Genomic DNA, 12004 nt, shown 5'->3' with positions numbered 1-12004 from the left:
ATACCTGATGCAATGGCATGATGATGGCAGCTTAAGTGTGGGAGGCTGAGAGAACAAAAAAGGACAAACAATATGCAACAAAGAGAGTTAGCTTTAGAACACCACAAAGGCCCAGCAGAGAGCAACACCTAAGCAGAGACTTGCTGGCAAAATTTGTTTAACAACTAGACTGGGTGGGTAGGGGGCATAGTAAATGCAGGACTTTTAAGTTTAATCTTCATTATTAACATTTTTTCTATGTCTTTCTAAAGTCTAGACAATCAACAAAACAATATATTCAATTCTCATTTACAGCATTTTCTGATTTCTGAGTTGTAAATGCTCACACTGAAGAAAATCAGCTCTTTTGAGATGAGCTGACTCCAGAACTCCTTTGTAAGGAGAACTTTATGACAACTCCCTGAAAAAAGAAAAGGACTTCTACTAACCAGGTCATAGGTACTGTTACCTTACTCTTTGGTCACATGTGGTCTTCAAGTTTAAATCTATTCTTTCAAGGATTTTGTTTGTGAAACAGCGGGCAGCCCCTGTTTGGAGGCATATTTCTGTCGCAATTGTTTTTAGTATACCTGCTTATTAAATACTCTTTCTAAGAACTAAGTCTAGCTTATTATCAATGGGGAACACTCCAGTGAGCAACAGTACTAAAAAAAATCCTTATTATCCTCTCAGGGTCAGTTCTAGCTGCTCTTTGGGGGACTCAACCTGCCAAGAGAAATTGTTGCTGTGGTTTGCCCTACATTCTCAAAGAGGACCAATGTCATCAGGAAGATGGTGTCTTGACTTGCAAATGAATTAAATTTAAGTGATACAGAGTTATCATCCGTGTTGACCTATCATATCTCCTTTGGAGTTACCTAAATTCAGTGACAGGGTATAGATCAGGACTACTGGTGATGACCCCAGATGCAGTAGGAAATTTTGGTCTCTTTCATCTAAGGTCTTTCCTAGGTTTCCATTTGTCTGAGGCAAAACCCATTCAGTGATTAAGACTAGATAAGAAATGAGGCTAAAAGATTGGCCTATTTTATCTATTCAAAAAAAAAAACTGTTTGGGAGGGGAAGACTCTCAGGGTTTCTGGTCAAAAAAAAAAAAAAACTTACTATTTACACTCACTCTGAGTCATCAAAATCCAAATAACAACCAAATGAAACTTGGGATAGGACCTATTGTTGATCAAGATAAGTGGAAGTTAAGGCAATAAATTCAGAGAGGCTGCTACAAAGCTTAAGTTGTGACCAAAGCAATACAAATTAATCATTCCAAGGGGCCATCCCATAACTAAAGATTTAAGCAAAGGACAAAGATCTCAAAGTGAAGGTCCAGAAGCTATATAAGTAAAGATATTATCATTCCCCTACCAGCTAAAATGCCAGAAAGCTGAAAGTAATGATAAAGTAAAAGGATTCAGAGACATCAACTCAAAAATATAAAACAATGGAGGTAGACATATAGTCTTTAGCTGTCTTCCAGAGATCTAGAAGTGCACATTGGGAGAATGGACTGGCATTTATCAGGGGGCCAGAGGCAGTCTCATCTTATTGGGATTAACTGGCTGGTGACTGTTTCCTTTTAGGTAGGTATATAAAAATGGAATCAAAGACTATAAAGGGGTGTATAGTGCTATTTTTAAATTAAAGCAAACACAAGGTTTCATTATTGAGGACATCCCACAGGCGAGGAGATCTTATCACACTCACGTTGCTGAAGTTGAATAGAATACTTGTTGATCATTACCTAAAGTCTCTGAACTAAATTCCTTGCCACATCACATATATAATAACTTAACATTTCTTTTTTTTCATTTGATTTCTTTTGATAGTCAGCCAATCAATAAATATTAAATGCCTACTATGTGTCAGGCATCATGCTAAGTGTTGAAAGGTAAAAGACAGTCCCTGCTCTCAAGAAGCTCAAAGTCAAATGGGGGATTCATATGAAAATAACAATAAGTAAGCCATATACAGAATAAAATAAAGCAGAAGAAAGACACCAGAATTAAGACTTAATTATAGGAAACAGATCATAAAAGAAAAAATGTATTCTGTTTTCAATTCTTTCTTGTTTATGTATATTAAGAAGGAAGGGAGGAGTTTTATAAATTCACCATTGCCAAATTTCATACAAGAAGATCAACCCTGCCCAAAACAATTTCCTCAAAGTTACTTTTAAGAGAGTCACTTACTGCAAATCAACTTCAGCTGATCTTGTCTTTTAATATGATCTATTTAGTCTCATTAAAACATTATGAATTATTTGTCTCAGAAAAAAACTTATTAAAAGCAAAAATACTATTAGTTTATATAACTCATAGCAATAAGTTAAAAATATCAGAATGCATGCTATCAAAAAAGAAATATGTATGCTCTTGAAGAAAAATTTTAGTCAGTTTCACATTAAACATTGAAAACAAAAGTTAACTTATTTTAAAATAAGCTAGTCACTATATTACTCTGCTACAAGCAAATGTTTAGTTTGTAAATAAGGATGAACCAACAATGCTTGACATGTAGTTCATCAAAATCATAAGAAAAAACCAAATATTCTGGATGTATAAAATTCCATGTTTATTTAATATCTATTACATAGCTGGCTCATTGAAACCAGACTCTGTAAAGAAAAATAACATTTCTGATGAACAAAAACATAATCATATTGTAGAAAATCATCCTGTAGTTTCACATGAATAAAGATGTCATTAAGCAAAATGTTTCAACAAGGAAAGACTTTTCTTTGAATTAGTGTGACATCTCTCAAGGTTCTAACACAGAAATAGTCTTGACTAGATCTTCAAAGGGCTGGACACCGGACAGGCAGCTCAGTGTTGAGAAATTCATTCATCTTCTCTCATGTTTAGTTGCTCTTGATTATTGCCTCAAAGATACAGCATTGACAGGATGCTGGCTTTACCACAGATGTATTCTCAAAAGCCACATCTGGAGTTCACAATTGGTCGACCTAAGCCCAGAGAAGAAGAGCAACTATTAAAGCAACAGATAGAACATCAGCCCTTAGAAGAGGAGGGCTGCTTGTTACTCTTTTAAACTTAATTTGTTGGTATTGTGTAGACTCAGCCTAAATGAGACTCCTGACCTCTTTTTTTAATATCTTGTGACTGATTAGCCTTGAGGGCAATGATTACTAATTTAGTTACACATTCTATAAGCAAATTGAAAGTGTCCACAAAGTCTTTTAAACCTCTAAAAGTGTTAGAATTACCTTGAAATTCAGTTAAAAAATATACTAACTAAAATTATTTGCTCACATAAAGTACACAAATTAGCAAAGAAAAACATCAGCATTTTTTTGTGGTTATTTCCATAGCAGTAAATATTACATCATCTGCTCCATGGATAGACTATTTAAAAGGCCTGTCTAGAAGACTCTAAATTGAATTAGTTACAGGAATACCATATGGAAGTTTTCCTGAACAATAATTATCTCAGCAATATCATAATAACATTGTTATATAAATAATGTATTATATAATGCATATAGCATAGTGGTTTGTTTATAGTAAGCTTTTAATAAATGTTTAACAAATTTATTTATAACTAAACCCCACTATAAAGCTGTGAAATTCTATTCATATAATTCATCCAGTTGTCCAGTGATAAGTGGTACAATGAGGAGAGTCCTGGGCCTGTAGCCAGGAAGTCTCATTGTTGGGAGTTTGTTTATATTTGGTCTCAGATACTTACTAGCTGTGTTATCCTTGGCAAGTCATTTAACCATGTTTTCCTCAGTTCTCTATCCTGTAGAATGACCTAGAGAAGGAAATAGTAAACCACTCCAGTATTTTTGCAAAGAATACCCCAAACAGGATCATAAAGAGTCAGACACAATGAAAAACAAGCAAAACAAGCAACTTATTCCTGTGGAACTAAATAATCTCAAAGTATTATTTAAGTTTTAATGGAATTGATTTATGATATTAAATCAGGAATTCCTGTACCATGAAAGAACACATGAAGTCTGACACAAGAATGCAGGAGTATAGAAGCATCATCTACGGAATGTAAGAAATAGGAAAAAAAACTTTTTAAAAAATGTTTAGCAAGTCTAAAAAAGAAATCGTTGTCCATTTTTCTTAGGCAAGATACTTGTTTTGACACTTGATTGAGCTAAGGAACCTGTTTCCCTTTTCTATGGTCAGACTTCATTTTCTTTTGACTTAATAGTCAGAACCACATCATGGTCAGTATCTGCTAAACGGAAGTAAGAAATAAAGAAATACGTCCTCCTAGATGAAAAATTCCTTGAGGACAGGAGCTATGGACACTTTTATTATCCCTCAGAAAGCCCCACACAGTTCCTGGGATTATTTTGGACACTTGATAATTTTTTTTTTTTTTAAGGAGGATTTTCAAGTATTCTTTTTTTTCCTTTTTTTTTTTTTAAATAATAGTTTCTAATTTTCAAAATACAGGCAAAGATAGTTTTCAACATTCACCTTTGCAAAATCCTGTGGCCCAAGTTTTTCTCCCTTCCTTCCTCCCATCGCCTCCCCTAGATGGCAAGCAATGTAATATATCTTAAACATGTGCAATTCTTCTATACATATTTCCACATTTATCATGTTGCACAAGAAAAATCTGATCAAAAAGAAAAAAAATAGAAGGAAAGAAAGGAAAAAAAACCCACAAACAACAAAAATGGTGCAAATACTATGTTGTGATCCATTTTCAGTCACTCTTTCTGGATTCAGATATAATGGATTATCTCCATTACAAGTCAATTGGAATTGGCCTGAATCACCTCATTGTAAAAAAGAGCTATATCCTTTAGAGCTGATCATCTCACAATTTTGTTGTCACGGTATACAATGTTTTCTTGGTTCTACTCACTTCATTTAGCATCAGTTTATGTAAGTCTCTCTGGGCTTCGTTGAAATCATCCTGCTGATTTGTTTCCTATACAACAATAATATTCCATAATATTCATATACCATAACTTATTCAGCCATTCTCCAATTGATGGGCATCCATTTAATTTCCAGTTATTTGCCACCACAAAATGGGTTGCTATAAACATTTTTGCACATGGGGTCCCTTTCCCTCTTTTAAGATCTCTTTGGGATACAGACCCAGTAGACACACTGTTGGATCAAAGGATATGCACACTTTGATAGCCCTTTGAACATAGTCCCAAATTGCTCTTCAAAACGGTTGGATCAGTTCACAATTCCACCAACAATGTATTAGTGACTCAGTTTTCCCACATCTCCTCCAATATCTATCATTATTTTTTTCCTGGTACCTTAGCCAATCTAAGAGCTATAGAGGGGTTTCTCAGAATTGACTTAATTTGAATTTCTCTAATCAATAGTAATTTAGAGCATTTTTTCATATGACAATTTCTTCATCTGAAAAATGTTTGTATTTTGTGATAGTTTAATCAAATTGATATCAAAATATCAAATTTGATAATTGATCATTATCAATTGGAGAATGGCTTGTAGTCTTATAAATTTGAGCCAATTCTCTATACATTTCAGAAATGAAGCCTTTATCAGAATCCTTTGATGATAAAATTTTTCCCCAGTTTTCTGCTTCCACTCTAATCTTGGCTACATTGGTTTTGTTTGTACAAACCTTTTTAATTTAATGTAATCAAAATGACCCATTTTGCATTTGATGTTCTCTAATTCTTCTTTGGTCATAAATTCCTTCCTTCCCCACAGATGTGAGAGGTAGACATTTATAAATGTTTTTCGATTGAATGAATAAATGAAAGGTCTCTAGCTTCTTTAAGAATTTATTATTAGATCTTATGTGGTTAAAATGAAATGGGAAACAGGTAACTTGGGGGGAAAAATCTTTGAAGCAAATTTCTTTGATAAAAGCCTAATTTCCCAGATAAAAAAGGAATCAATTCAAATTCTTTAAACTAAGAGCCTTTCTTCAATAAAGGGTCAAAAGACAGAAACAGTTTTCAAAGAAGAAATTCAAGTCATCAACAACCATATTAAAAAAATTCTAAATCACTAATAAATAGAGAATTTAATTTTAAATTACTTTAAACATTCAGACTCATGCCAATCAAATTAGCAAAGATAATAAAAGAGGAATAACAAATACTGGAGACGCTGTGAAAAAATGAGCATACTAGTATGTAATGTTCTGACTAGCTTTCTGGAGGGCCTTCAGACCAGCGTTGGTCTCAGCAGAATAATCACAAGAATAGTCAGGGATAGATCCAAAGTCTTTATTGTCTCCCTCAGTCTCCCTGTCTGTGTAAGCAGTTTCAGTCAGCCAGCCAGTCAGCAGTCTGCACATCCAAATGTAATGTCCTTATTTCTAGAGCCCCCAAGTTGGGATGACAAAAAGTACCGTTGCTTTCTAGAGCTCCACATCAAGGTGGTTTAAAATATAGTGTCCAGATTAGCTCTCTGGAGGATCTTGGGAATAGCGCGAGTCTTTAGTCTTAGTGAAGAAATAATCAAGGCAAGAGAGTCACCATGAGACTGGTCAAGTCTTCTCTTCTGTGACTGAGTTTGTCCCCAGCTTATATACTCTATTACAATTAAATCAATTCATCATACTGAGTATAAGCCAATTATTATATCACTAGGGAACCATTATTTGTTGTAAGATTAAATCAATCATATTGAACTAGAGAACTATTAATCACCATGCTAAACTAGATAACCATTGTCTTATCAATTCCACTGAGTTAACACCTTGTTGTAAGAATCCTTGCCTCAAGTACACCATTGATGGTAGTATGAATTGCTCTAGCCCTTCTTGAAAGTAATTCGGACCTATGACCTGATATCTATATAGTTGTCAATGACCCTTGCCTCCATTATACTACTAGTGGGCTTATGCCCCCAAAAAAATCCATAAAAGGGGGAAAGGACTTATATGTACAGAAAATATTGATAACAATTCTTTTCATGGAAGTTGAAAATTGAAAACTAAGGAATATCTTACTATAAGGGAGTAGGTAAATTGTGGTATATGAATGTAAGGGAATATTATTGTGCCAAAAGAAATTGTGCAATGTACACTTTCAGAATAAACTGGGAAGAACTTATGATCTGATGCTCACTGTGCACAGTGAAGTGAGTGAAACAAACAATTTATGCAATGACAACAACAGAGAAACAATTTTAAAAGACTTTATGACTCTGATGACACAATGAAAAAAGAAAAATATAATCCAGGAGATACTTAGGAATTAAAGCTTCTATAAATCTATCCCAGATCCAGAGAAGTTTGATTCCTACTTTTGCCATACCTCAGTTCTGCAACTTAGAGCTGTAAGATCAGACCAATGTATCTGCAAAATCGTCCCTTTTCCTAAACTCTTTTAATATAAGCCAATAAAAAATTGAACTCTCATCATTAGTAATTTAAAAGAAGCAGAGCACACAGCCCAGTACAACACAAATGAAATAGTTTTTTCCCTAGTGAGAGAGATTACAAATAGGACAGCTAAGTCCAAAAGCCTAGGTGAGACGGCACTCACACATTTTCCTTTCATTTTTTTCATCTCTCTTTTTGAGTCTCTGCAAGGTGAGAAATGGCAGGGAACAACAAGAATGAGGCTACAAAGATGGAAGACAAAAATGACCCAAGTGTAGGTTGAAGAAAAAAAGATGGTCTTGAGAAATTATAGAAATGAAGGAGGAAAAAAAATGACCAAATTGGCTGGCAGCTAAATGTGGGAGGAGGAGAGGCAAATGTCAAATGTATGAGCTTGGAAGACTAGAAAAATAATAACACTAGCACTTCCAACAGGGATACAATATGTGAAGAGCAAAGCAGGGGGCAATAAACACATTTCTCAATAGGCAAAAAAAAGAGCTAAGAATAGAGCTTATCTCCTCTTCTTCCTCCTCCTTCCAAAGCCCATGGCTTGATCCCTAGAATACATTTTGTGAAATTTAAAATTAACTATCATATTAATATAGGGCTTTGATGGAAAAATAAAATTGTTTTGCTTTAACTGTCACCTTCTTCTTTATTTTGCTTCTTATAAGCATTTGTACCAAGGATAAATAACCAGTGACAGAACCTGTTACTATTGCTTATACAGCAGTGCATGCTGAAATAAAAGGTGGAGTGCCTGCTTTAGAAGACAATGATAATGCATATGTACAATAAAAGTTTTCTGACTGGATTATTTTTGGTAGGGTTTTTTTTTGTTGTTGTTGTTTTTGATTTGCAATTTTGAATAAAATGTGTTTTTTTTTTACTTTTCATTTCATGTATTTATTTGCCTCATTTATTATTTATTTGCTTGCTTTGAATTATTTATTTTATTTAACTCATTATTTTATTTTATTTTTATTTCTTCACATATGCCTACATAGAACATATAAAAGAGATTTGTGAGCAAAAATAAATGGTAGCATATGCTCATTCAAAATGAACAGCCAGTCCATCTCTGCTCCTACTTTTAGAACAATGATAAATGGCCCAAGGATTTGTCTTTGGGGTTCCTGTTATCTTACTGACATGCTTGCTGGTTTGCTTACTGATCTTGGTCCTGTTTCCTTGGGTAAGTGGTTAACAGAGGAGAGGAGAGGGGAAAGAGAAGAAGAAAAAGAAAGAAAAGGAGAGGAGAGAAGAGGAAAGGAAAGAAGAGGGAAAGGGAAGGAAGGAGAAGGGAAGGAAGGAGAAAGGTTGAGGGATTCCTACAGTGAATGAGTATCCCTGGATGAAGATCCAGCAAAGGAGACAAGGGAATAATTGAAAAGGTAGGATGAAAAATAGGAGAGCAAATCAGAACCTAGAGAAAAGATAGTATTATGGAGAAGAGCATAATTAGCAGTGACAAAAGACTGTAGAGAGGTCAAGAAGGATAAGATCTGAGTAAAGGACATTCAATTTAGCAATGAAGAGATCATTAATAACTTTGGAAAGAGAAGTTTAGGTTGAATGAAAAATAGTTAAAATAAGATGCTTCCAGATGATTGGCTCTTCTTCCTCCAGCAAAGTGTCCTCCTCAGCAGTAGCCTTGTGCCAGAACCCTGAGGTCTCAGTCCTGCCTTAAGAAGTGGTGTCCTGCCTCCACACTGCCTTCATACTGATGACCCCAATCATCATTTCTGGCAATTTCCCTGAGTTTAAACATTCCCACTTATGGCTTGATTTCCTGGTTTAATTCAGGTAATAAATGAATATTTATTAAATGCTTCCTAAGAAGAAGGACAGTTCTAAACTCAGAGGATATAGAGAAAGGCAAACCAAGGCCCCTCCCCACAAGTAGTTCACATTCTAATTGGAAATATAACATGTGCTTTATGAAGATCCTCACCTCCCCTGACAATTATCAGATTTTTCATTGCGCTTGTTGAATGCTAAATTCCTTCTCCACATTCATGAAAAGCTGCACAGCTGGTCCCAGTGACTATGCTTTCTATGTGACTGACTTTTACTAGTTGTATTATAATGAAATTTATACTGTTTATATTGATCTTAGAAGGAAAGATCTGAAGGATATATAAGAGGACTCATTGCAGCTATTGACTACCATTTGTTAAGATGCATAAACCAGATCAGGTAAGCAGATCAATTTGGAACATCTAATCAAAACCATTAAAGATTATTTAAAAATGAAATTTTTTTAACATTAGGAAGTTATTACCCTGAACACTGACACTATAACTAATGAATTAACTATGGCTGAATGTTTTTCTGACATGCTCAGTCTGAAATTGTTAACTAATTTAACTGAAAACTTCCTCTTTAAACAGCAAAATACATAATTTCTAAAATGTTGATGAAACATGTCAATAGGTAGATACAGTTTGATCTTGAAGACACCAATGGAACTATATATACACACATATATTCTCCCCTACTTTCAGCATTATTTGTCATTATGTAGCTTTATGTGTTCATGTAAGTATTACAGGTAAAATGGTATAATCTTCCAAAAAAAAAAAAAGACTTCATTACAAAGTTAAGTCTTGCTTCAAAGTATTTAATGTATCCAATCACTGACCTTCAGAATATTCTGCACATTTAAATTACATTGTGATTAATGCTATCTTTAGTTTTATTTGAATTATGTTTAACATAATCAGACTAATTATTATGGACTATTCCATAATATTCGCTAGAATCTAAGAAATATTTTATTTTAAGTGACGAGTTATAAAGCAAAATGGAACTTTTAACTGAAGTCTATCTACACTGGAGATAAAAGACCATTTTTTTGGTGTGGTGAACACTTTTTGAATTAATGAAAATGCTGGTTCAGTCAGTGGCACTTCAAATAAGGAAGCAGAGCTTCTTCCAAAGTCTACTTTAGAATTGAATATAAACATAATTTGAAGAAGTGATGATGAACTAAACCACATTTACACAAGCACTTAAATAATGGCTCATGGATTCTGTACCATGTTCTCCTTCCTCCCTTCCCTTTTTTAACTGAATCACATGCAGTATCCTATTGGTTCATTGCCTGGTATCTTATTCAGACTCTAAATCTTCCAGCAAGACATGAAATCTAATCTTTCTCATCACTATTTTTCACATTAAACATACATTTCTTGGAACCAGGGGTGGTCTATTGGAAGGGGAAAGAAGAAAACTGAGGTTTTTTTCAACACACTTCATTATTTTTTAATTCTGAATTTCAACATTTAAAAATTAAAATGACAAACCTACTAAATCTTATATTCATTGAGGAAATCTGAAGAAACAGTGATGATAAAGGAGAATAGTTGTGTATTTTCCTGTCTGATAGATACCTTTGTTGTGCCTGAAGATCAAAAAGAAGTGATACTAGACTTCCAGAAATATCTGCCTTTAAATACTAAGGGAAAAAAACAAAACAAAAAATGCAAATATAATATGTGATGGACTTTCCTTATACCACATATTTATTCTCATTGCCAAATTCCTGTCAAATCCAAGTTCATTTTGGGTTTCCTATAAATTAAAATATTAAAACATGATAAGGCATTTTAGTGGGACAAGGGGTCTCTTTCTGCTCCTAAGAGACTGGATATTAGTGGTATAGAAAAAGTCTCCCCACAAACATCCAACTTCCCTAAAATATCCATCACAATCCAAGCAACTTCAAAATAATGTTATCAATGACATGGTTTTAAATTACACATACCCCCATCTTTAAACCTTTTTGAAGCTGCTCATCATAGATAGAATAGCTACGAGTCCTACCAGGGCTAGACCTAGGGAATACACCATTGCCATTACCAGGTACAGTAGCACATTTATGCTCCAATGACAAATCTGACCACCATCCATATTTCTCAGACATAAATGACTATTTAAATAGCACAAACACAAACTGCACTAAGGCAGGGATTCTCAAATATTATCCATAGACCGCTAGTGGTCAATAAAGATATTTTAGATAGCCTATTAAGCACCTGTCACACGTGAGATGCTATGATGGGTTCTGAGTAATAACACTATACTCTATTTAGGACAAGGTTTGCAAAGAATTTTAAATACATTATCTTGTTTTCTGCTTTTTTTTTTTTTTAAAGAACAACATTTTTCTGCCCTCAGGGGGATTATAACCTGTTTTGGATTTTTAAAATGACAATATTTATACTTTTATTTCTTTTATTAACTAGTCATTATTTGTGATATAAATGAGAAGCTGGTTAATCCATTGACACAGGAAACATGAAATAGAAGAATGTTTATTACCCATATTTCAAGATCATTAACAGCTAAGATAACATAGATAATAGCTTTTAAATAGTATAAAAAGACAAGTAGTTTTGAGGTTGGAAAAGAACTGTGCATATGTTATCTCATTTGACCTTTACTACAACTCTAAGAAATAAGTACTATTACTATCCTAATTTTTAGAGATAAGGAAACTGAAGCTGAAAGTGTAAATAACTTGCCTGGGATCACACAGTTAGTATATGGCTGAGGGAGAATTTGAACTCAAGTTTTCCAGACTCCAGGTCTAGCATTCATATGCATTATATCACCTAGCTACCCAATATATATTGGGATGAATACTCTAGAGAGCTTGTGGAATTGTATGTATATCTGTGATATA

The 12004-nt window shown here is 34.0% G+C and overlaps 1 long non-coding RNA gene across 1 annotated transcript in view; it reads right to left on the bottom strand.

Moving 5' to 3' along the window:
• Window positions 1-2550: 2550 nt before the first annotated feature.
• The window catches only part of LOC127559428 (uncharacterized), a 53738-nt gene continuing 44284 nt past the window's right edge, over window positions 2551-12004 (bottom strand). The window contains exons 5-6 of the long non-coding RNA XR_007953125.1: window positions 3703-3768; window positions 2551-2959 (exon numbers count right to left, since the gene is read on the bottom strand). This is a non-coding gene — a long non-coding RNA (uncharacterized LOC127559428). The remainder of the gene's footprint in view (window positions 2960-3702; window positions 3769-12004) is intronic.

This window comes from Antechinus flavipes, chromosome 1 (genome assembly GCF_016432865.1).
Source record: "Antechinus flavipes isolate AdamAnt ecotype Samford, QLD, Australia chromosome 1, AdamAnt_v2, whole genome shotgun sequence".
NCBI classification, from domain to species: Eukaryota; Metazoa; Chordata; class Mammalia; order Dasyuromorphia; family Dasyuridae; genus Antechinus; species Antechinus flavipes.
This window is presented reverse-complemented; position numbering and strand designations above follow the sequence as displayed.